The sequence below is a fragment of the Leuresthes tenuis genome, unplaced genomic scaffold (genome assembly GCF_036924035.1).
Source record: "Leuresthes tenuis unplaced genomic scaffold, fLeuTen1.0.hap1 SCAF_1, whole genome shotgun sequence".
In the NCBI taxonomy this organism is placed as follows: domain Eukaryota; kingdom Metazoa; phylum Chordata; class Actinopteri; order Atheriniformes; family Atherinopsidae; genus Leuresthes; species Leuresthes tenuis.
In genome coordinates, this window is record NW_027325355.1 from 6,113,999 (window position 1) to 6,129,899 (window position 15,901).

The 15,901-nt window shown below is 46.2% G+C and overlaps 27 non-coding genes and 14 pseudogenes across 27 annotated transcripts; all 41 read left to right on the plus strand.

The window, feature by feature from the left end:
* Positions 1-251: 251 nt before the first annotated feature.
* LOC140281945 (5S ribosomal RNA) lies at positions 252-370 on the plus strand. The gene has a single exon (XR_011909804.1). It is a non-coding gene; the product is annotated as a 5S ribosomal RNA (ribosomal RNA).
* A 269-nt stretch (positions 371-639) lies between these two features.
* Positions 640-758, plus strand: LOC140296127 (5S ribosomal RNA). The gene has a single exon (XR_011912935.1). It is a non-coding gene; the product is annotated as a 5S ribosomal RNA (ribosomal RNA).
* A 269-nt stretch (positions 759-1,027) lies between these two features.
* On the plus strand, positions 1,028-1,146 carry LOC140296138 (5S ribosomal RNA). Its single transcript, XR_011912936.1, has one exon. It is a non-coding gene; the product is annotated as a 5S ribosomal RNA (ribosomal RNA).
* Positions 1,147-1,415: 269 nt separating this feature from the next.
* On the plus strand, positions 1,416-1,534 carry LOC140293339 (5S ribosomal RNA; annotated as a pseudogene).
* Positions 1,535-1,803: 269 nt separating this feature from the next.
* On the plus strand, positions 1,804-1,922 carry LOC140312218 (5S ribosomal RNA; annotated as a pseudogene).
* A 269-nt stretch (positions 1,923-2,191) lies between these two features.
* LOC140300240 (5S ribosomal RNA) lies at positions 2,192-2,310 on the plus strand (annotated as a pseudogene).
* Positions 2,311-2,579: 269 nt separating this feature from the next.
* On the plus strand, positions 2,580-2,698 carry LOC140300581 (5S ribosomal RNA; annotated as a pseudogene).
* Positions 2,699-2,967: 269 nt separating this feature from the next.
* Positions 2,968-3,086, plus strand: LOC140298628 (5S ribosomal RNA). Its single transcript, XR_011914257.1, has one exon. It is a non-coding gene; the product is annotated as a 5S ribosomal RNA (ribosomal RNA).
* Positions 3,087-3,355: 269 nt separating this feature from the next.
* On the plus strand, positions 3,356-3,474 carry LOC140318871 (5S ribosomal RNA). Its single transcript, XR_011917931.1, has one exon. It is a non-coding gene; the product is annotated as a 5S ribosomal RNA (ribosomal RNA).
* Positions 3,475-3,743: 269 nt separating this feature from the next.
* On the plus strand, positions 3,744-3,862 carry LOC140291320 (5S ribosomal RNA; annotated as a pseudogene).
* A 269-nt stretch (positions 3,863-4,131) lies between these two features.
* On the plus strand, positions 4,132-4,250 carry LOC140289415 (5S ribosomal RNA; annotated as a pseudogene).
* Positions 4,251-4,519: 269 nt separating this feature from the next.
* LOC140299052 (5S ribosomal RNA) lies at positions 4,520-4,638 on the plus strand. The gene has a single exon (XR_011914637.1). It is a non-coding gene; the product is annotated as a 5S ribosomal RNA (ribosomal RNA).
* A 269-nt stretch (positions 4,639-4,907) lies between these two features.
* Positions 4,908-5,026, plus strand: LOC140298273 (5S ribosomal RNA). Its single transcript, XR_011913935.1, has one exon. It is a non-coding gene; the product is annotated as a 5S ribosomal RNA (ribosomal RNA).
* A 269-nt stretch (positions 5,027-5,295) lies between these two features.
* LOC140300592 (5S ribosomal RNA) lies at positions 5,296-5,414 on the plus strand (annotated as a pseudogene).
* Positions 5,415-5,683: 269 nt separating this feature from the next.
* On the plus strand, positions 5,684-5,802 carry LOC140290667 (5S ribosomal RNA). The gene has a single exon (XR_011912377.1). It is a non-coding gene; the product is annotated as a 5S ribosomal RNA (ribosomal RNA).
* A 269-nt stretch (positions 5,803-6,071) lies between these two features.
* Positions 6,072-6,190, plus strand: LOC140278176 (5S ribosomal RNA; annotated as a pseudogene).
* Positions 6,191-6,459: 269 nt separating this feature from the next.
* Positions 6,460-6,578, plus strand: LOC140294565 (5S ribosomal RNA). The gene has a single exon (XR_011912795.1). It is a non-coding gene; the product is annotated as a 5S ribosomal RNA (ribosomal RNA).
* Positions 6,579-6,847: 269 nt separating this feature from the next.
* On the plus strand, positions 6,848-6,966 carry LOC140298274 (5S ribosomal RNA). Its single transcript, XR_011913936.1, has one exon. It is a non-coding gene; the product is annotated as a 5S ribosomal RNA (ribosomal RNA).
* Positions 6,967-7,235: 269 nt separating this feature from the next.
* Positions 7,236-7,354, plus strand: LOC140300603 (5S ribosomal RNA; annotated as a pseudogene).
* Positions 7,355-7,623: 269 nt separating this feature from the next.
* LOC140282010 (5S ribosomal RNA) lies at positions 7,624-7,742 on the plus strand. Its single transcript, XR_011909809.1, has one exon. It is a non-coding gene; the product is annotated as a 5S ribosomal RNA (ribosomal RNA).
* A 269-nt stretch (positions 7,743-8,011) lies between these two features.
* On the plus strand, positions 8,012-8,130 carry LOC140296150 (5S ribosomal RNA). Its single transcript, XR_011912937.1, has one exon. It is a non-coding gene; the product is annotated as a 5S ribosomal RNA (ribosomal RNA).
* Positions 8,131-8,399: 269 nt separating this feature from the next.
* Positions 8,400-8,518, plus strand: LOC140296162 (5S ribosomal RNA). Its single transcript, XR_011912938.1, has one exon. It is a non-coding gene; the product is annotated as a 5S ribosomal RNA (ribosomal RNA).
* Positions 8,519-8,787: 269 nt separating this feature from the next.
* On the plus strand, positions 8,788-8,906 carry LOC140289416 (5S ribosomal RNA; annotated as a pseudogene).
* Positions 8,907-9,175: 269 nt separating this feature from the next.
* On the plus strand, positions 9,176-9,294 carry LOC140294576 (5S ribosomal RNA). Its single transcript, XR_011912796.1, has one exon. It is a non-coding gene; the product is annotated as a 5S ribosomal RNA (ribosomal RNA).
* Positions 9,295-9,563: 269 nt separating this feature from the next.
* Positions 9,564-9,682, plus strand: LOC140298275 (5S ribosomal RNA). Its single transcript, XR_011913937.1, has one exon. It is a non-coding gene; the product is annotated as a 5S ribosomal RNA (ribosomal RNA).
* Positions 9,683-9,951: 269 nt separating this feature from the next.
* LOC140299061 (5S ribosomal RNA) lies at positions 9,952-10,070 on the plus strand. Its single transcript, XR_011914646.1, has one exon. It is a non-coding gene; the product is annotated as a 5S ribosomal RNA (ribosomal RNA).
* A 269-nt stretch (positions 10,071-10,339) lies between these two features.
* On the plus strand, positions 10,340-10,458 carry LOC140290679 (5S ribosomal RNA). Its single transcript, XR_011912379.1, has one exon. It is a non-coding gene; the product is annotated as a 5S ribosomal RNA (ribosomal RNA).
* Positions 10,459-10,727: 269 nt separating this feature from the next.
* LOC140318992 (5S ribosomal RNA) lies at positions 10,728-10,846 on the plus strand. Its single transcript, XR_011917932.1, has one exon. It is a non-coding gene; the product is annotated as a 5S ribosomal RNA (ribosomal RNA).
* A 269-nt stretch (positions 10,847-11,115) lies between these two features.
* On the plus strand, positions 11,116-11,234 carry LOC140291321 (5S ribosomal RNA; annotated as a pseudogene).
* Positions 11,235-11,503: 269 nt separating this feature from the next.
* LOC140289417 (5S ribosomal RNA) lies at positions 11,504-11,622 on the plus strand (annotated as a pseudogene).
* A 269-nt stretch (positions 11,623-11,891) lies between these two features.
* Positions 11,892-12,010, plus strand: LOC140299053 (5S ribosomal RNA). Its single transcript, XR_011914638.1, has one exon. It is a non-coding gene; the product is annotated as a 5S ribosomal RNA (ribosomal RNA).
* Positions 12,011-12,279: 269 nt separating this feature from the next.
* On the plus strand, positions 12,280-12,398 carry LOC140298276 (5S ribosomal RNA). The gene has a single exon (XR_011913938.1). It is a non-coding gene; the product is annotated as a 5S ribosomal RNA (ribosomal RNA).
* Positions 12,399-12,667: 269 nt separating this feature from the next.
* On the plus strand, positions 12,668-12,786 carry LOC140300614 (5S ribosomal RNA; annotated as a pseudogene).
* A 269-nt stretch (positions 12,787-13,055) lies between these two features.
* Positions 13,056-13,174, plus strand: LOC140290690 (5S ribosomal RNA). Its single transcript, XR_011912380.1, has one exon. It is a non-coding gene; the product is annotated as a 5S ribosomal RNA (ribosomal RNA).
* A 269-nt stretch (positions 13,175-13,443) lies between these two features.
* LOC140282075 (5S ribosomal RNA) lies at positions 13,444-13,562 on the plus strand. The gene has a single exon (XR_011909810.1). It is a non-coding gene; the product is annotated as a 5S ribosomal RNA (ribosomal RNA).
* Positions 13,563-13,831: 269 nt separating this feature from the next.
* On the plus strand, positions 13,832-13,950 carry LOC140296174 (5S ribosomal RNA). Its single transcript, XR_011912939.1, has one exon. It is a non-coding gene; the product is annotated as a 5S ribosomal RNA (ribosomal RNA).
* A 269-nt stretch (positions 13,951-14,219) lies between these two features.
* On the plus strand, positions 14,220-14,338 carry LOC140296185 (5S ribosomal RNA). Its single transcript, XR_011912940.1, has one exon. It is a non-coding gene; the product is annotated as a 5S ribosomal RNA (ribosomal RNA).
* A 269-nt stretch (positions 14,339-14,607) lies between these two features.
* On the plus strand, positions 14,608-14,726 carry LOC140299298 (5S ribosomal RNA). The gene has a single exon (XR_011914719.1). It is a non-coding gene; the product is annotated as a 5S ribosomal RNA (ribosomal RNA).
* A 269-nt stretch (positions 14,727-14,995) lies between these two features.
* LOC140289418 (5S ribosomal RNA) lies at positions 14,996-15,114 on the plus strand (annotated as a pseudogene).
* A 269-nt stretch (positions 15,115-15,383) lies between these two features.
* On the plus strand, positions 15,384-15,502 carry LOC140294589 (5S ribosomal RNA). The gene has a single exon (XR_011912798.1). It is a non-coding gene; the product is annotated as a 5S ribosomal RNA (ribosomal RNA).
* A 269-nt stretch (positions 15,503-15,771) lies between these two features.
* On the plus strand, positions 15,772-15,890 carry LOC140298277 (5S ribosomal RNA). Its single transcript, XR_011913939.1, has one exon. It is a non-coding gene; the product is annotated as a 5S ribosomal RNA (ribosomal RNA).
* The last annotated feature ends 11 nt before the right edge of the window (positions 15,891-15,901 follow it).

Here is a 15,901-nt window from a genome sequence, read left to right on the forward strand (position 1 = left end):
ACATGCATGTCTTTTGTTGCAACGTCTGATCACCCTGTGACACATGAGGAAGTTGGTCATCTTCAGCTGCTGCTGCTTTGTTGGCAGACACGAAGTGATCTGAGAGTCTCAGTTTCAACTGCAGGTAATAATCACATCAAGGATGAAGATATGCCCACTACATATCAGCCTTTCTTGGCAATTATCTGGTTACAAAGAGGAACTGTATGATTCCAGTACCTATATAATTCACATTTGTCACAGACATTGTCGCTTACGGCCAAACCACCCTGAACATGCCCGACCTCGTCTGATCTCGGAAGCCAAGCAGGGTTGGGCCTGGTTAGTACTTGGGTGGGAGACTACTTGGGAATACCAGGTGCTGTAAGCTATTTTACCTCTGTCTACCACCTGCATGTCTTTTGTTGCAACGTCTGATCACCCTGTGACACATGAGGAAGTTGGTCATCTTCAGCTGCTGCTGCTTTGTTGGCAGACACGAAGTGATCTGAGAGTCTCAGTTTCAACTGCAGGTAATAATCACATCAGGGATGAAGATGTGCCCACTACATATCAGCCTTTCTCGGCAATTATCTGGTTACATAGAGTAACCGTATGATTCCAGTACCTATATAATGCACATTTGTGACAGACATTGTTGCTTACAGCCACACCACCCTGAATTTGCCCGACCTCGTCTGATCTCGGAAGCCAAGCAGGGTTGGGCCTGGTTAGTACTTGGGTGGGAGACTACTTGGGAATACCAGGTGCTGTAAGCTTTTTCTCTTCTCTCTACCACCTGCATGTCTTTTGTTGCAACGTCTGATCACCCTGTGACACATGAGGAAGTTGGTCATCTTCAGCTGCTGCTGCTTTGTTGGCAGACACGAAGTGATCTGAGAGTCTCAGTTTCAACTGCAGGTAATAATCACATCAGGGATGAAGATGTGCCCACTACATATCAGCCTTTCTCGGCAATTATCTGGTTACATAGAGTAACCGTATGATTCCAGTACCTATATAATGCACATTTGTGACAGACATTGTTGCTTACAGCCACACCACCCTGAATTTGCCCGACCTCGTCTGATCTCGGAAGCCAAGCAGGGTTGGGCCTGGTTAGTACTTGGGTGGGAGACTACTTGGGAATACCAGGTGCTGTAAGCTATTTTACCTCTCTCTACCACCTGCATGTCTTTTGTTGCAACGTCTGATCACCCTGTGACACATGAGGAAGTTGGTCATCTTCAGCTGCTGCTGCTTTGTTGGCAGACACGAAGTGATCTGAGATTCTAAGTTTCAACTGCAGATAATAATCACGTCAGGGAAGAAGATGTGCCCACTACAAGTTAGCCTTTCTCGGCAATTATCTGGTTACATAGTGTAACCGTATGATTCCAGTACCTATATAATGCACATTGTTCACAGATGTTGTTGCTTACGGCCACACCACCCTGAATATACCTGACCTCGTCTGATCTCGGAACTAAAGCAGGGTTGGACCTGGTTAGTACTTGGATGGGAGACTGCTTATGAATACCATGTGCTGGAAGCTTTTTCTCTTCTCTCTACCACCTGCATGTCTTTTGTTGCAACGTCTGATCACCATGTGACACATGAGGAAGTTGGTCATCTTCAGCTGCTGCTGCTATGTTGGCAGACACGAAGTGATCTGAGATTCTCAGTTTCAACTGCAGATAATAATCACGACAGGGAAGAAGATGTGCCCACTACAAGTTAGCCTTTCTCGGCAATCATCTGGTTACATAGAGGAACCGTATGATTCCAGTACCTATATAATGCACATTGTTCACAGATATTGTTGCTTACGGCCACAACACCCTGAACATGCCCAACCTCGTCTGATCTCGGAAGCCAAGCAGGGTTGGGCCTGGTTAGTACTTGTATGGGAGACCGCTTGGGAATACCAGGTGCTGTAAGCTTTTTCTCTTCTCTCTACCACATGCATGTCTTTTGTTGCAACGTCTGATCACCCTGTGACACATGAGGAAGTTGGTCATCTTCAGCTGCTGCTGCTTTGTTGGCAGACACGAAGTTATCTGAGAGTCTCAGTTTCAACTGCAGGTAATAATCACATCAGGGATGAAGATGTGCCCACTACATATCAGCCTTTCTCGGCAATTATCTGGTTACATAGAGTAACCGTATGATTCCAGTACCTATATAATGCACATTTGTGACAGACATTGTTGCTTACAGCCACACCACCCTGAATTTGCCCGACCTCGTCTGATCTCGGAAGCCAAGCAGGGTTGGGCCTGGTTAGTACTTGGATGGGAGACTGCTTGGGAATACCACGTGCTGTAAGCTCTTTCTCTTCTCTCTACCACCTGCATGTCTTTTGTTACAACGTCTGATCACCCTGTGACACATGAGGAAGTTGGTCATCTTCAGCTGCTGCTGCTTTGTTGGCAGACACGAAGTGATCTGAGATTCTCAGTTTCAACTGCAGATAATAATCACGACAGGGAAGAAGATGTGCCTAATACGCATCAGCCTTTCTCAGCAATTATCTGGTTACATAGAGGAATCGTATGATTCCAGTACCTATATAATGCACATTGTTCACAGATATTGCTGCTTATGGCCACACCACCCTGAACATGCCCAACCTCCTCTGATCTCGGAAGCCAAGCAGGGTTGGGCCTGGTTAGTACTTGGATGGGAGACTACTTGGGAATACCAGGTGCTGTAAGCTATTTCTCTTCTCTCTACCACGTGCATGTCTTTTGTTGCAACGTCTTATCACCCTGTGACACATGAGGAAGTTGGTCATCTTCAGCTGCTGCTGCTTTGTTGGCAGACACGAAGTGATCTGAGAGTCTCAGTTTCAACTGCAGGTAATAATCACATCAGGGATGAAGATGTGCCCACTACATATCAGCCTGTCTCTGCAATTATCTGGTTACATAGAGTAACCGTATGATTCCAGTACCTATATAATGCACATTTGTGACAGACATTGTTGCTTACAGCCACACCACCCTGAATTTGCCCGACCTTGTCTGATCTCGGAAGCCAAGCAGGGTTGGGCCTGGTTAGTACTTGGATGGGAGACCGCTTGGGAATACCAGGTGTTGTAAGCTTTTTCTCTTCTCTCTACCACATGCATGTCTTTTGTTGCAACGTCTGATCACCCTGTGACACATGAGGAAGTTGGTCATCTTCAGCTGCTGCTGCTTTGTTGGCAGACACGAAGTGATCTGAGAGTCTCAGTTTCAACTGCAGGTAATAATCACATCAAGGATGAAGATATGCCCACTACATATCAGCCTTTCTTGGCAATTATCTGGTTACATAGAGGAACTGTATGATTCCAGTACCTATATAATTCACATTTGTCAAACACATTGTTGCTTACGGCCAAACCACCCTGAACATGCCCGACCTCGTCTGATCTCGGAAGCCAAGCAGGGTTGGGCCTGGTTAGTACTTGGATGGGAGACTACTTGGGAATACCAGGTGCTGTAAGCTTTTTCTCTTCTCTCTAGCACCTGCATGTCTTTTCTTGCAAAGTCTGATGACCCTGTGACACATGAGGAAGTTGGTCATCTTCAGCTGCTGCTGGATTGTTGGCAGACACGAAGTGATCTGAGAGTCTCAGTTTCCGCTGGAGAGAATAATCACGACAGGGAAGAAGATGTGCCCAATACGCATCAGCCTATCTCGGCAATTATCTGGTTACATAGAGGAACCGTATGATTCCAGTACCTATATAATGCACATTGTTCACAGATATTTTTGCTTACGGCCACACCACCCTGAACATGCCCAACCTCGTCTGATCTCAGAAGCCAAGCAGGGTTTGACCTGGTTAGTACTTGGATGGGAGACTACTTGGGAATACCAGGTGCTGTAAGCTTTTTCTCTTCTCTCTACCACCTGCATGTCTTTTGTTGCAACGTCTGATCACCCTGTGACAAATGTGGAAGTTGGTCATCTTCAGCTGCTGCTGCTATGTTGGCAGACACGAAGTGATCTGAGATTCTCAGTTTCAACTGCAGATAATAATCACGACAGGGAAGAAGATGTGCCCACTACAAGTTAGCCTTTCTCGGCAATCATCTGGTTACATAGTGTAACCGTATGATTCCAGTACTTATATAATGCACATTGTTCACAGATATTGTTGCTTACGGCCACACCACCCTGAATATACTTGACCTCGTCTGATCTCGGAACCCAAGCAGGGTTGGGCCTGGTTAGTACTTGGATGGGAGACTGCTTATGAATACCAGGTGCTGGAAGCTTTTTCTCTTCTCTCTACCACCTGCATGTCTTTTGTTGCAACGTCTGATCACCATGTGACACATGAGGAAGTTGGTCATCTTCAGCTGCTGCTGCTATGTTGGCAGACACGAAGTGATCTGAGATTCTCAGTTTCAACTGCAGATAATAATCACGACAGGGAAGAAGATGTGCCCACTACAAGTTAGCCTTTCTCGGCAATCATCTGGTTACATAGAGTAACCGTATGATTCCAGTACCTATATAATGCACATTTGTGACAGACATTGTTGCTTACAGCCACACCACCCAGAATTTGCCCGACCTCGTCTGATCTCGGAAGCCAAGCAGGGTTGGGCCTGGTTAGTACTTGGATGGGAGACTGCTTGGGAATACCAGGTGCTGTAAGCTTTTTCTCTTCTCTCTACCACCTGCATGTCTTTTGTTACAACGTCTGATCACCCTGTGACACATGAGGAAGTTGGTCATCTTCAGCTGCTGCTGCTTTGTTGGCAGACACGAAGTGATCTATGATTCTCAGTTTCAACTGCAGATAATAATCACGACAGGGATGAAGATGTGCCCACTACAAGTTAGCCTTTCTCTGCAATTATCTGGTTACATAGAGGAACTGTATGATTCCAGTACCTATATAATGCACATTTGTGACAGACATTGTTGCTTACGGCCACACCACCCTGAATATGCCAGACCTCGTCTGATCTCGGAAGCCAAGCAGGGTTGGGCCTGGTTAGTACTTGGGTGGGAGACTACTTGGGAATACCAGGTGCTGTAAGCTTTTTCTCTTCTCTCTACCACCTGCATGTCTTTTGTTGCAACGTCTGATCACCCTGTGACACATGAGGAAGTTGGTCATCTTCAGCTGCTGCTGCTTTGTTGGCAGACACGAAGTGATCTGAGATTCTCAGTTTCAACTGCAGATAATAATCACGACAGGGAAGAAGATGTGCCTAATACGCATCAGCCTTTCTCAGCAATTATCTGGTTACATAGAGGAATCGTATGATTCCAGTACCTATATAATGCACATTGTTCACAGATATTGCTGCTTATGGCCACACCACCCTGAACATGCCCAACCTCCTCTGATCTCGGAAGCCAAGCAGGGTTGGGCCTGGTTAGTACTTGGATGGGAGACTACTTGGGAATACCAGGTGCTGTAAGCTATTTCTCTTCTCTCTACCACGTGCATGTCTTTTGTTGCAACGTCTTATCACCCTGTGACACATGAGGAAGTTGGTCATCTTCAGCTGCTGCTGCTTTGTTGGCAGACACGAAGTGATCTGAGAGTCTCAGTTTCAACTGCAGGTAATAATCACATCAGGGATGAAGATGTGCCCACTACATATCAGCCTTTCTCTGCAATTATCTGGTTACATAGAGTAACCGTATGATTCCAGTACCTATATAATGCACATTTGTGACAGACATTGTTGCTTACAGCCACACCACCCTGAATTTGCCCGACCTCGTCTGATCTCGGAAGCCAAGCAGGGTTGGGCCTGGTTAGTACTTGGATGGGAGACCGCTTGGGAATACCAGGTGTTGTAAGCTTTTTCTCTTCTCTCTACCACATGCATCTCTTTTGTTGCAACGTCTGATCACCCTGTGACACATGAGGAAGTTGGTCATCTTCAGCTGCTGCTGCTTTGTTGGCAGACACGAAGTGATCTGAGAGTCTCAGTTTCAACTGCAGGTAATAATCACATCAAGGATGAAGATATGCCCACTACATATCAGCCTTTCTTGGCAATTATCTGGTTACATAGAGGAACTGTATGATTCCAGTACCTATATAATTCACATTTGTCACAGACATTGTCGCTTACGGCCAAACCACCCTGAACATGCCCGACCTCGTCTGATCTCGGAACCCAAGCAGGGTTGGGCCTGGTTAGTACTTGGATGGGAGACTGCTTATGAATACCAGGTGCTGGAAGCTTTTTCTCTTCTCTCTACCACCTGCATGTCTTTTGTTGCAACGTCTGATCACCATGTGACACATGAGGAAGTTGGTCATCTTCAGCTGCTGCTGCTATGTTGGCAGACACGAAGTGATCTGAGATTCTCAGTTTCAACTGCAGATAATAATCACGACAGGGAAGAAGATGTGCCCACTACAAGTTAGCCTTTCTCGGCAATCATCTGGTTACATAGAGTAACCGTATGATTCCAGTACCTATATAATGCACATTTGTGACAGACATTGTTGCTTACAGCCACACCACCCTGAATTTGCCCGACCTCGTCTGATCTCGGAAGCCAAGCAGGGTTGGGCCTGGTTAGTACTTGGATGGGAGACTGCTTGGGAATACCAGGTGCTGTAAGCTTTTTCTCTTCTCTCTACCACCTGCATGTCTTTTGTTACAACGTCTGATCACCCTGTGACACATGAGGAAGTTGGTCATCTTCAGCTGCTGCTGCTTTGTTGGCAGACACGAAGTGATCTATGATTCTCAGTTTCAACTGCAGATAATAATCACGACAGGGATGAAGATGTGCCCACTACAAGTTAGCCTTTCTCTGCAATTATCTGGTTACATAGAGGAACTGTATGATTCCAGTACCTATATAATGCACATTTGTGACAGACATTGTTGCTTACGGCCACACCACCCTGAATATGCCAGACCTCGTCTGATCTCGGAAGCCAAGCAGGGTTGGGCCTGGTTAGTACTTGGGTGGGAGACTACTTGGGAATACCAGGTGCTGTAAGCTTTTTCTCTTCTCTCTACCACCTGCATGTCTTTTGTTGCAACGTCTGATCACCCTGTGACACATGAGGAAGTTGGTCATCTTCAGCTGCTGCTGCTTTGTTGGCAGACACGAAGTGATCTGAGATTCTCAGTTTCAACTGCAGATAATAATCACGACAGGGAAGAAGATGTGCCTAATACGCATCAGCCTTTCTCAGCAATTATCTGGTTACATAGAGGAATCGTATGATTCCAGTACCTATATAATGCACATTGTTCACAGATATTGCTGCTTATGGCCACACCACCCTGAACATGCCCAACCTCCTCTGATCTCGGAAGCCAAGCAGGGTTGGGCCTGGTTAGTACTTGGATGGGAGACTACTTGGGAATACCAGGTGCTGTAAGCTATTTCTCTTCTCTCTACCACGTGCATGTCTTTTGTTACAACGTCTGATCACCCTGTGACACATGAGGAAGTTGGTCATCTTCAGCTGCTGCTGCTTTGTTGGCAGACACGAAGTGATCTGAGAGTCTCAGTTTCAACTGCAGGTAATAATCACATCAGGGATGAAGATGTGCCCACTACATATCAGCCTTTCTCTGCAATTATCTGGTTACATAGAGTAACCGTATGATTCCAGTACCTATATAATTCACATTTGTCACAGACATTGTCGCTTACGGCCAAACCACCCTGAACATGCCCGACCTCGTCTGATCTCGGAAGCCAAGCAGGGTTGGGCCTGGTTAGTACTTGGGTGGGAGACTACTTGGGAATACCAGGTGCTGTAAGCTATTTTACCTCTCTCTACCACCTGCATGTCTTTTGTTGCAACGTCTGATCACCCTGTGACACATGAGGAAGTTGGTCATCTTCAGCTGCTGCTGCTTTGTTGGCAGACACGAAGTGATCTGAGAGTCTCAGTTTCAACTGCAGATAATAATCACATCAGGGATGAAGATGTGCCCACTACAAGTTAGCCTTTCTCGGCAATTATCTGGTTACATAGAGTAACCGTATGATTCCAGTACCTATATAATGCACATTTGTGACAGACATTGTTGCTTACAGCCACACCACCCTGAATTTGCCCGACCTCGTCTGATCTCGGAAGCCAAGCAGGGTTGGGCCTGGTTAGTACTTGGGTGGGAGACTACTTGGGAATACCAGGTGCTGTAAGCTTTTTCTCTTCTCTCTACCACCTGCATGTCTTTTGTTGCAACGTCTGATCACCCTGTGACACATGAGGAAGTTGGTCATCTTCAGCTGCTGCCTCTTTGTTGGCAGACACGAAGTGATCTGAGAGTCTCAGTTTCAACTGCAGGTAATAATCACATCAGGGATGAAGATGTGCCCACTACATATCAGCCTTTCTCGGCAATTATCTGGTTACATAGAGTAACCGTATGATTCCAGTACCTATATAATGCACATTTGTGACTGACATTGTTGCTTACAGCCACACCACCCTGAATTTGCCCGACCTCGTCTGATCTCGGAAGCCAAGCAGGGTTGGGCCTGGTTAGTACTTGGGTGGGAGACTACTTGGGAATACCAGGTGCTGTAAGCTGTTTTACCTCTCTCTACCACCTGCATGTCTTTTGTTGCAACGTCTGATCACCCTGTGACACATGAGGAAGTTGGTCATCTTCAGCTGCTGCTGCTTTGTTGGCGGACACGAAGTGATCTGAGAGTCTCAGTTTCAACTGCAGGTAATAATCACATCAGGGATGAAGATGTGCCCACTACATATCAGCCTTTCTTGGCAATTATCTGGTTACATAGTGTAACCGTATGATTCCAGTACCTATATAATGCACATTGTTCACAGATATTGTTGCTTACGGCCACACCACCCTGAATATACTTGACCTCGTCTGATCTCGGAACCCAAGCAGGGTTGGGCCTGGTTAGTACTTGGATGGGAGACTGCTTATGAATACCAGGTGCTGGAAGCTTTTTCTCTTCTCTCTACCACCTGCATGTCTTTTGTTGCAACGTCTGATCACCATGTGACACATGAGGAAGTTGGTCATCTTCAGCTGCTGCTGCTATGTTGGCAGACACGAAGTGATCTGAGATTCTCAGTTTCAACTGCAGATAATAATCACGACAGGGAAGAAGATGTGCCCACTACAAGTTAGCCTTTCTCGGCAATCATCTGGTTACATAGAGTAACCGTATGATTCCAGTACCTATATAATGCACATTTGTGACAGACATTGTTGCTTACAGCCACACCACCCTGAATTTGCCCGACCTCGTCTGATCTCGGAAGCCAAGCAGGGTTGGGCCTGGTTAGTACTTGGATGGGAGACTGCTTGGGAATACCAGGTGCTGTAAGCTTTTTCTCTTCTCTCTACCACCTGCATGTCTTTTGTTACAACGTCTGATCACCCTGTGACACATGAGGAAGTTGGTCATCTTCAGCTGCTGCTGCTTTGTTGGCAGACACGAAGTGATCTATGATTCTCAGTTTCAACTGCAGATAATAATCACGACAGGGATGAAGATGTGCCCACTACAAGTTAGCCTTTCTCTGCAATTATCTGGTTACATAGAGGAACTGTATGATTCCAGTACCTATATAATGCACATTTGTGACAGACATTGTTGCTTACGGCCACACCACCCTGAATATGCCAGACCTCGTCTGATCTCGGAAGCCAAGCAGGGTTGGGCCTGGTTAGTACTTGGGTGGGAGACTACTTGGGAATACCAGGTGCTGTAAGCTTTTTCTCTTCTCTCTACCACCTGCATGTCTTTTGTTGCAACGTCTGATCACCCTGTGACACATGAGGAAGTTGGTCATCTTCAGCTGCTGCTGCTTTGTTGGCAGACACGAAGTGATCTGAGATTCTCAGTTTCAACTGCAGATAATAATCACGACAGGGAAGAAGATGTGCCTAATACGCATCAGCCTTTCTCAGCAATTATCTGGTTACATAGAGGAATCGTATGATTCCAGTACCTATATAATGCACATTGTTCACAGATATTGCTGCTTATGGCCACACCACCCTGAACATGCCCAACCTCCTCTGATCTTGGAAGCCAAGCAGGGTTGGGCCTGGTTAGTACTTGGATGGGAGACTACTTGGGAATACCAGGTGCTGTAAGCTATTTCTCTTCTCTCTACCACGTGCATGTCTTTTGTTGCAACGTCTTATCACCCTGTGACACATGAGGAAGTTGGTCATCTTCAGCTGCTGCTGCTTTGTTGGCAGACACGAAGTGATCTGAGAGTCTCAGTTTCAACTGCAGGTAATAATCACATCAGGGATGAAGATGTGCCCACTACATATCAGCCTTTCTCTGCAATTATCTGGTTACATAGAGTAACCGTATGATTCCAGTACCTATATAATGCACATTTGTGACAGACATTGTTGCTTACAGCCACACCACCCTGAATTTGCCCGACCTCGTCTGATCTCGGAAGCCAAGCAGGGTTGGGCCTGGTTAGTACTTGGATGGGAGACCGCTTGGGAATACCAGGTGTTGTAAGCTTTTTCTCTTCTCTCTACCACATGCATGTCTTTTGTTGCAACGTCTGATCACCCTGTGACACATGAGGAAGTTGGTCATCTTCAGCTGCTGCTGCTTTGTTGGCAGACACGAAGTGATCTGAGAGTCTCAGTTTCAACTGCAGGTAATAATCACATCAAGGATGAAGATATGCCCACTACATATCAGCCTTTCTTGGCAATTATCTGGTTACATAGAGGAACTGTATGATTCCAGTACCTATATAATTCACATTTGTCAAACACATTGTTGCTTACGGCCAAACCACCCTGAACATGCCCGACCTCGTCTGATCTCGGAAGCCAAGCAGGGTTGGGCCTGGTTAGTACTTGGATGGGAGACTACTTGGGAATACCAGGTGCTGTAAGCTTTTTCTCTTCTCTCTAGCACCTGCATGTCTTTTCTTGCAAAGTCTGATGACCCTGTGACACATGAGGAAGTTGGTCATCTTCAGCTGCTGCTGGATTGTTGGCAGACACGAAGTGATCTGAGAGTCTCAGTTTCCGCTGGAGAGAATAATCACGACAGGGAAGAAGATGTGCCCAATACGCATCAGCCTATCTCGGCAATTATCTGGTTACATAGAGGAACCGTATGATTCCAGTACCTATATAATGCACATTGTTCACAGATATTTTTGCTTACGGCCACACCACCCTGAACATGCCCAACCTCGTCTGATCTCAGAAGCCAAGCAGGGTTTGACCTGGTTAGTACTTGGATGGGAGACTACTTGGGAATACCAGGTGCTGTAAGCTTTTTCTCTTCTCTCTACCACCTGCATGTCTTTTGTTGCAACGTCTGATCACCCTGTGACAAATGTGGAAGTTGGTCATCTTCAGCTGCTGCTGCTATGTTGGCAGACACGAAGTGATCTGAGATTCTCAGTTTCAACTGCAGATAATAATCACGACAGGGAAGAAGATGTGCCCACTACAAGTTAGCCTTTCTCGGCAATCATCTGGTTACATAGTGTAACCGTATGATTCCAGTACTTATATAATGCACATTGTTCACAGATATTGTTGCTTACGGCCACACCACCCTGAATATACTTGACCTCGTCTGATCTCGGAACCCAAGCAGGGTTGGGCCTGGTTAGTACTTGGATGGGAGACTGCTTATGAATACCAGGTGCTGGAAGCTTTTTCTCTTCTCTCTACCACCTGCATGTCTTTTGTTGCAACGTCTGATCACCATGTGACACATGAGGAAGTTGGTCATCTTCAGCTGCTGCTGCTATGTTGGCAGACACGAAGTGATCTGAGATTCTCAGTTTCAACTGCAGATAATAATCACGACAGGGAAGAAGATGTGCCCACTACAAGTTAGCCTTTCTCGGCAATCATCTGGTTACATAGAGTAACCGTGTGATTCCAGTACCTATATAATGCACATTTGTGACAGACATTGTTGCTTACAGCCACACCACCCAGAATTTGCCCGACCTCGTCTGATCTCGGAAGCCAAGCAGGGTTGGGCCTGGTTAGTACTTGGATGGGAGACTGCTTGGGAATACCAGGTGCTGTAAGCTTTTTCTCTTCTCTCTACCACCTGCATGTCTTTTGTTACAACGTCTGATCACCCTGTGACACATGAGGAAGTTGGTCATCTTCAGCTGCTGCTGCTTTGTTGGCAGACACGAAGTGATCTATGATTCTCAGTTTCAACTGCAGATAATAATCACGACAGGGATGAAGATGTGCCCACTACAAGTTAGCCTTTCTCTGCAATTATCTGGTTACATAGAGGAACTGTATGATTCCAGTACCTATATAATGCACATTTGTGACAGACATTGTTGCTTACGGCCACACCACCCTGAATATGCCAGACCTCGTCTGATCTCGGAAGCCAAGCAGGGTTGGGCCTGGTTAGTACTTGGGTGGGAGACTACTTGGGAATACCAGGTGCTGTAAGCTTTTTCTCTTCTCTCTACCACCTGCATGTCTTTTGTTGCAACGTCTGATCACCCTGTGACACATGAGGAAGTTGGTCATCTTCAGCTGCTGCTGCTTTGTTGGCAGACACGAAGTGATCTGAGATTCTCAGTTTCAACTGCAGATAATAATCACGACAGGGAAGAAGATGTGCCTAATACGCATCAGCCTTTCTCAGCAATTATCTGGTTACATAGAGGAATCGTATGATTCCAGTACCTATATAATGCACATTGTTCACAGATATTGCTGCTTATGGCCACACCACCCTGAACATGCCCAACCTCCTCTGATCTCGGAAGCCAAGCAGGGTTGGGCCTGGTTAGTACTTGGATGGGAGACTACTTGGGAATACCAGGTGCTGTAAGCTATTTCTCTTCTCTCTACCACGTGCATGTCTTTTGTTGCAACGTCTTATCACCCTGTGACACATGAGGAAGTTGGTCATCTTCAGCTGCTGCTGCTTTGTTGGCAGACACGAAGTGATCTGAGAGTCTCAGTTTCAACTGCAGGTAATAATCACATCAGGGATGAAGATGTGCCCACTACATATCAGCCTTTCTCTGCAATTATCTGGTTACATAGAGTAACCGTATGATTCCAGTACCTATATAATGCACATTTGTGACAGACATTGTTGCTTACAGCCACACCACCCTGAATTTGCCCGACCTCGTCTGATCTCGGAAGCCAAGCAGGGTTGGGCCTGGTTAGTACTTGGATGGGAGACCGCTTGGGAATACCAGGTGTTGTAAGCTTTTTCTCTTCTCTCTACCACATGCATGTCTTTTGTTGCAACGTCTGATCACCCTGTGACACATGAGGAAGTTGGTCATCTTCAGCTGCTGCTGCTTTGTTGGCAGACACGAAGTGATCTGAGAGTCTCAGTTTCAACTGCAGGTAATAATCACATCAAGGATGAAGATATGCCCACTACATATCAGCCTTTCTTTGCAATTATCTGGTTACATAGAGGAACTGTATGATTCCAGTACCTATATAATTCACATTTGTCACAGACATTGTCGCTTACGGCCAAACCACCCTGAACATGCCCGACCTCGTCTGATCTCGGAAGCCAAGCAGGGTTGGGCCTGGTTAGTACTTGGGTGGGAGACTACTTGGGAATACCAGGTGCTGTAAGCTATTTTACCTCTCTCTACCACCTGCATGTCTTTTGTTGCAACGTCTGATCACCCTGTGACACATGAGGAAGTTGGTCATCTTCAGCTGCTGCTGCTTTGTTGGCAGACACGAAGTGATCTGAGAGTCTCAGTTTCAACTGCAGGTAATAATCACATCAGGGATGAAGATGTGCCCACTACAAGTTAGCCTTTCTCGGCAATTATCTGGTTACATAGAGTAACCGTATGATTCCAGTACCTATATAATGCACATTTGTGACAGACATTGTTGCTTACAGCCACACCACCCTGAATTTGCCCGACCTCGTCTGATCTCGGAAGCCAAGCAGGGTTGGGCCTGGTTAGTACTTGGGTGGGAGACTACTTGGGAATACCAGGTGCTGTAAGCTTTTTCTCTTCTCTCTACCACCTGCATGTCTTTTGTTGCAACGTCTGATCACCCTGTGACACATGAGGAAGTTGGTCATCTTCAGCTGCTGCCTCTTTGTTGGCAGACACGAAGTGATCTGAGAGTCTCAGTTTCAACTGCAGGTAATAATCACATCAGGGATGAAGATGTGCCCACTACATATCAGCCTTTCTCGGCAATTATCTGGTTACATAGAGTAACCGTATGATTCCAGTACCTATATAATGCACATTTGTGACTGACATTGTTGCTTACAGCCACACCACCCTGAATTTGCCCGACCTCGTCTGATCTCGGAAGCCAAGCAGGGTTGGGCCTGGTTAGTACTTGGGTGGGAGACTACTTGGGAATACCAGGTGCTGTAAGCTGTTTTACCTCTCTCTACCACCTGCATGTCTTTTGTTGCAACGTCTGATCACCCTGTGACAAATGTGGAAGTTGGTCATCTTCAGCTGCTGCTGCTATGTTGGCAGACACGAAGTGATCTGAGATTCTCAGTTTCAACTGCAGATAATAATCACGACAGGGAAGAAGATGTGCCCACTACAAGTTAGCCTTTCTCGGCAATCATCTGGTTACATAGAGGAACTGTATGATTCCAGTACCGATATAATGCACATTGTTCACAGATATTGTTGCTTACGGCCACACCACCCTGAATATGCCCGACCTCGTCTGATCTCGGAAGCCAAGCAGGGTTGGGCCTGGTTAGTACTTGGATGGGAGACCGCTTAGGAATACCAGGTGCTGTAAGCTTTTTCTCTTCTCTCTACCACCTGCATGTCTTTTGTTGCAACGTCTGATCACCCTGTGACACATGAGGAAGTTGGTCATCTTCAGCTGCTGCTGCTTTGTTGGCGGACACGAAGTGATCTGAGAGTCTCAGTTTCAACTGCAGGTAATAATCACATCAGGGATGAAGATGTGCCCACTACATATCAGCCTTTCTTGGCAATTATCTGGTTACATAGTGTAACCGTATGATTCCAGTACCTATATAATGCACATTGTTCACAGATATTGTTGCTTACGGCCACACCACCCTGAATATACTTGACCTCGTCTGATCTCGGAACCCAAGCAGGGTTGGGCCTGGTTAGTACTTGGATGGGAGACTGCTTATGAATACCAGGTGCTGGAAGCTTTTTCTCTTCTCTCTACCACCTGCATGTCTTTTGTTGCAACGTCTGATCACCATGTGACACATGAGGAAGTTGGTCATCTTCAGCTGCTGCTGCTATGTTGGCAGACACGAAGTGATCTGAGATTCTCAGTTTCAACTGCAGATAATAATCACGACAGGGAAGAAGATGTGCCCACTACAAGTTAGCCTTTCTCGGCAATCATCTGGTTACATAGAGTAACCGTATGATTCCAGTACCTATATAATGCACATTTGTGACAGACATTGTTGCTTACAGCCACACCACCCTGAATTTGCCCGACCTCGTCTGATCTCGGAAGCCAAGCAGGGTTGGGCCTGGTTAGTACTTGGATGGGAGACTGCTTGGGAATACCAGGTGCTGTAAGCTTTTTCTCTTCTCTCTACCACCTGCATGTCTTTTGTTACAACGTCTGATCACCCTGTGACACATGAGGAAGTTGGTCATCTTCAGCTGCTGCTGCTTTGTTGGCAGACACGAAGTGATCTATGATTCTCAGTTTCAACTGCAGATAATAATCACGACAGGGATGAAGATGTGCCCACTACAAGTTAGCCTTTCTCTGCAATTATCTGGTTACATAGAGGAACTGTATGATTCCAGTACCTATATAATGCACATTTGTGACAGACATTGTTGCTTACGGCCACACCACCCTGAATATGCCAGACCTCGTCTGATCTCGGAAGCCAAGCAGGGTTGGGCCTGGTTAGTACTTGGGTGGGAGACTACTTGGGAATACCAGGTGCTGTAAGCTTTTTCTCTTCT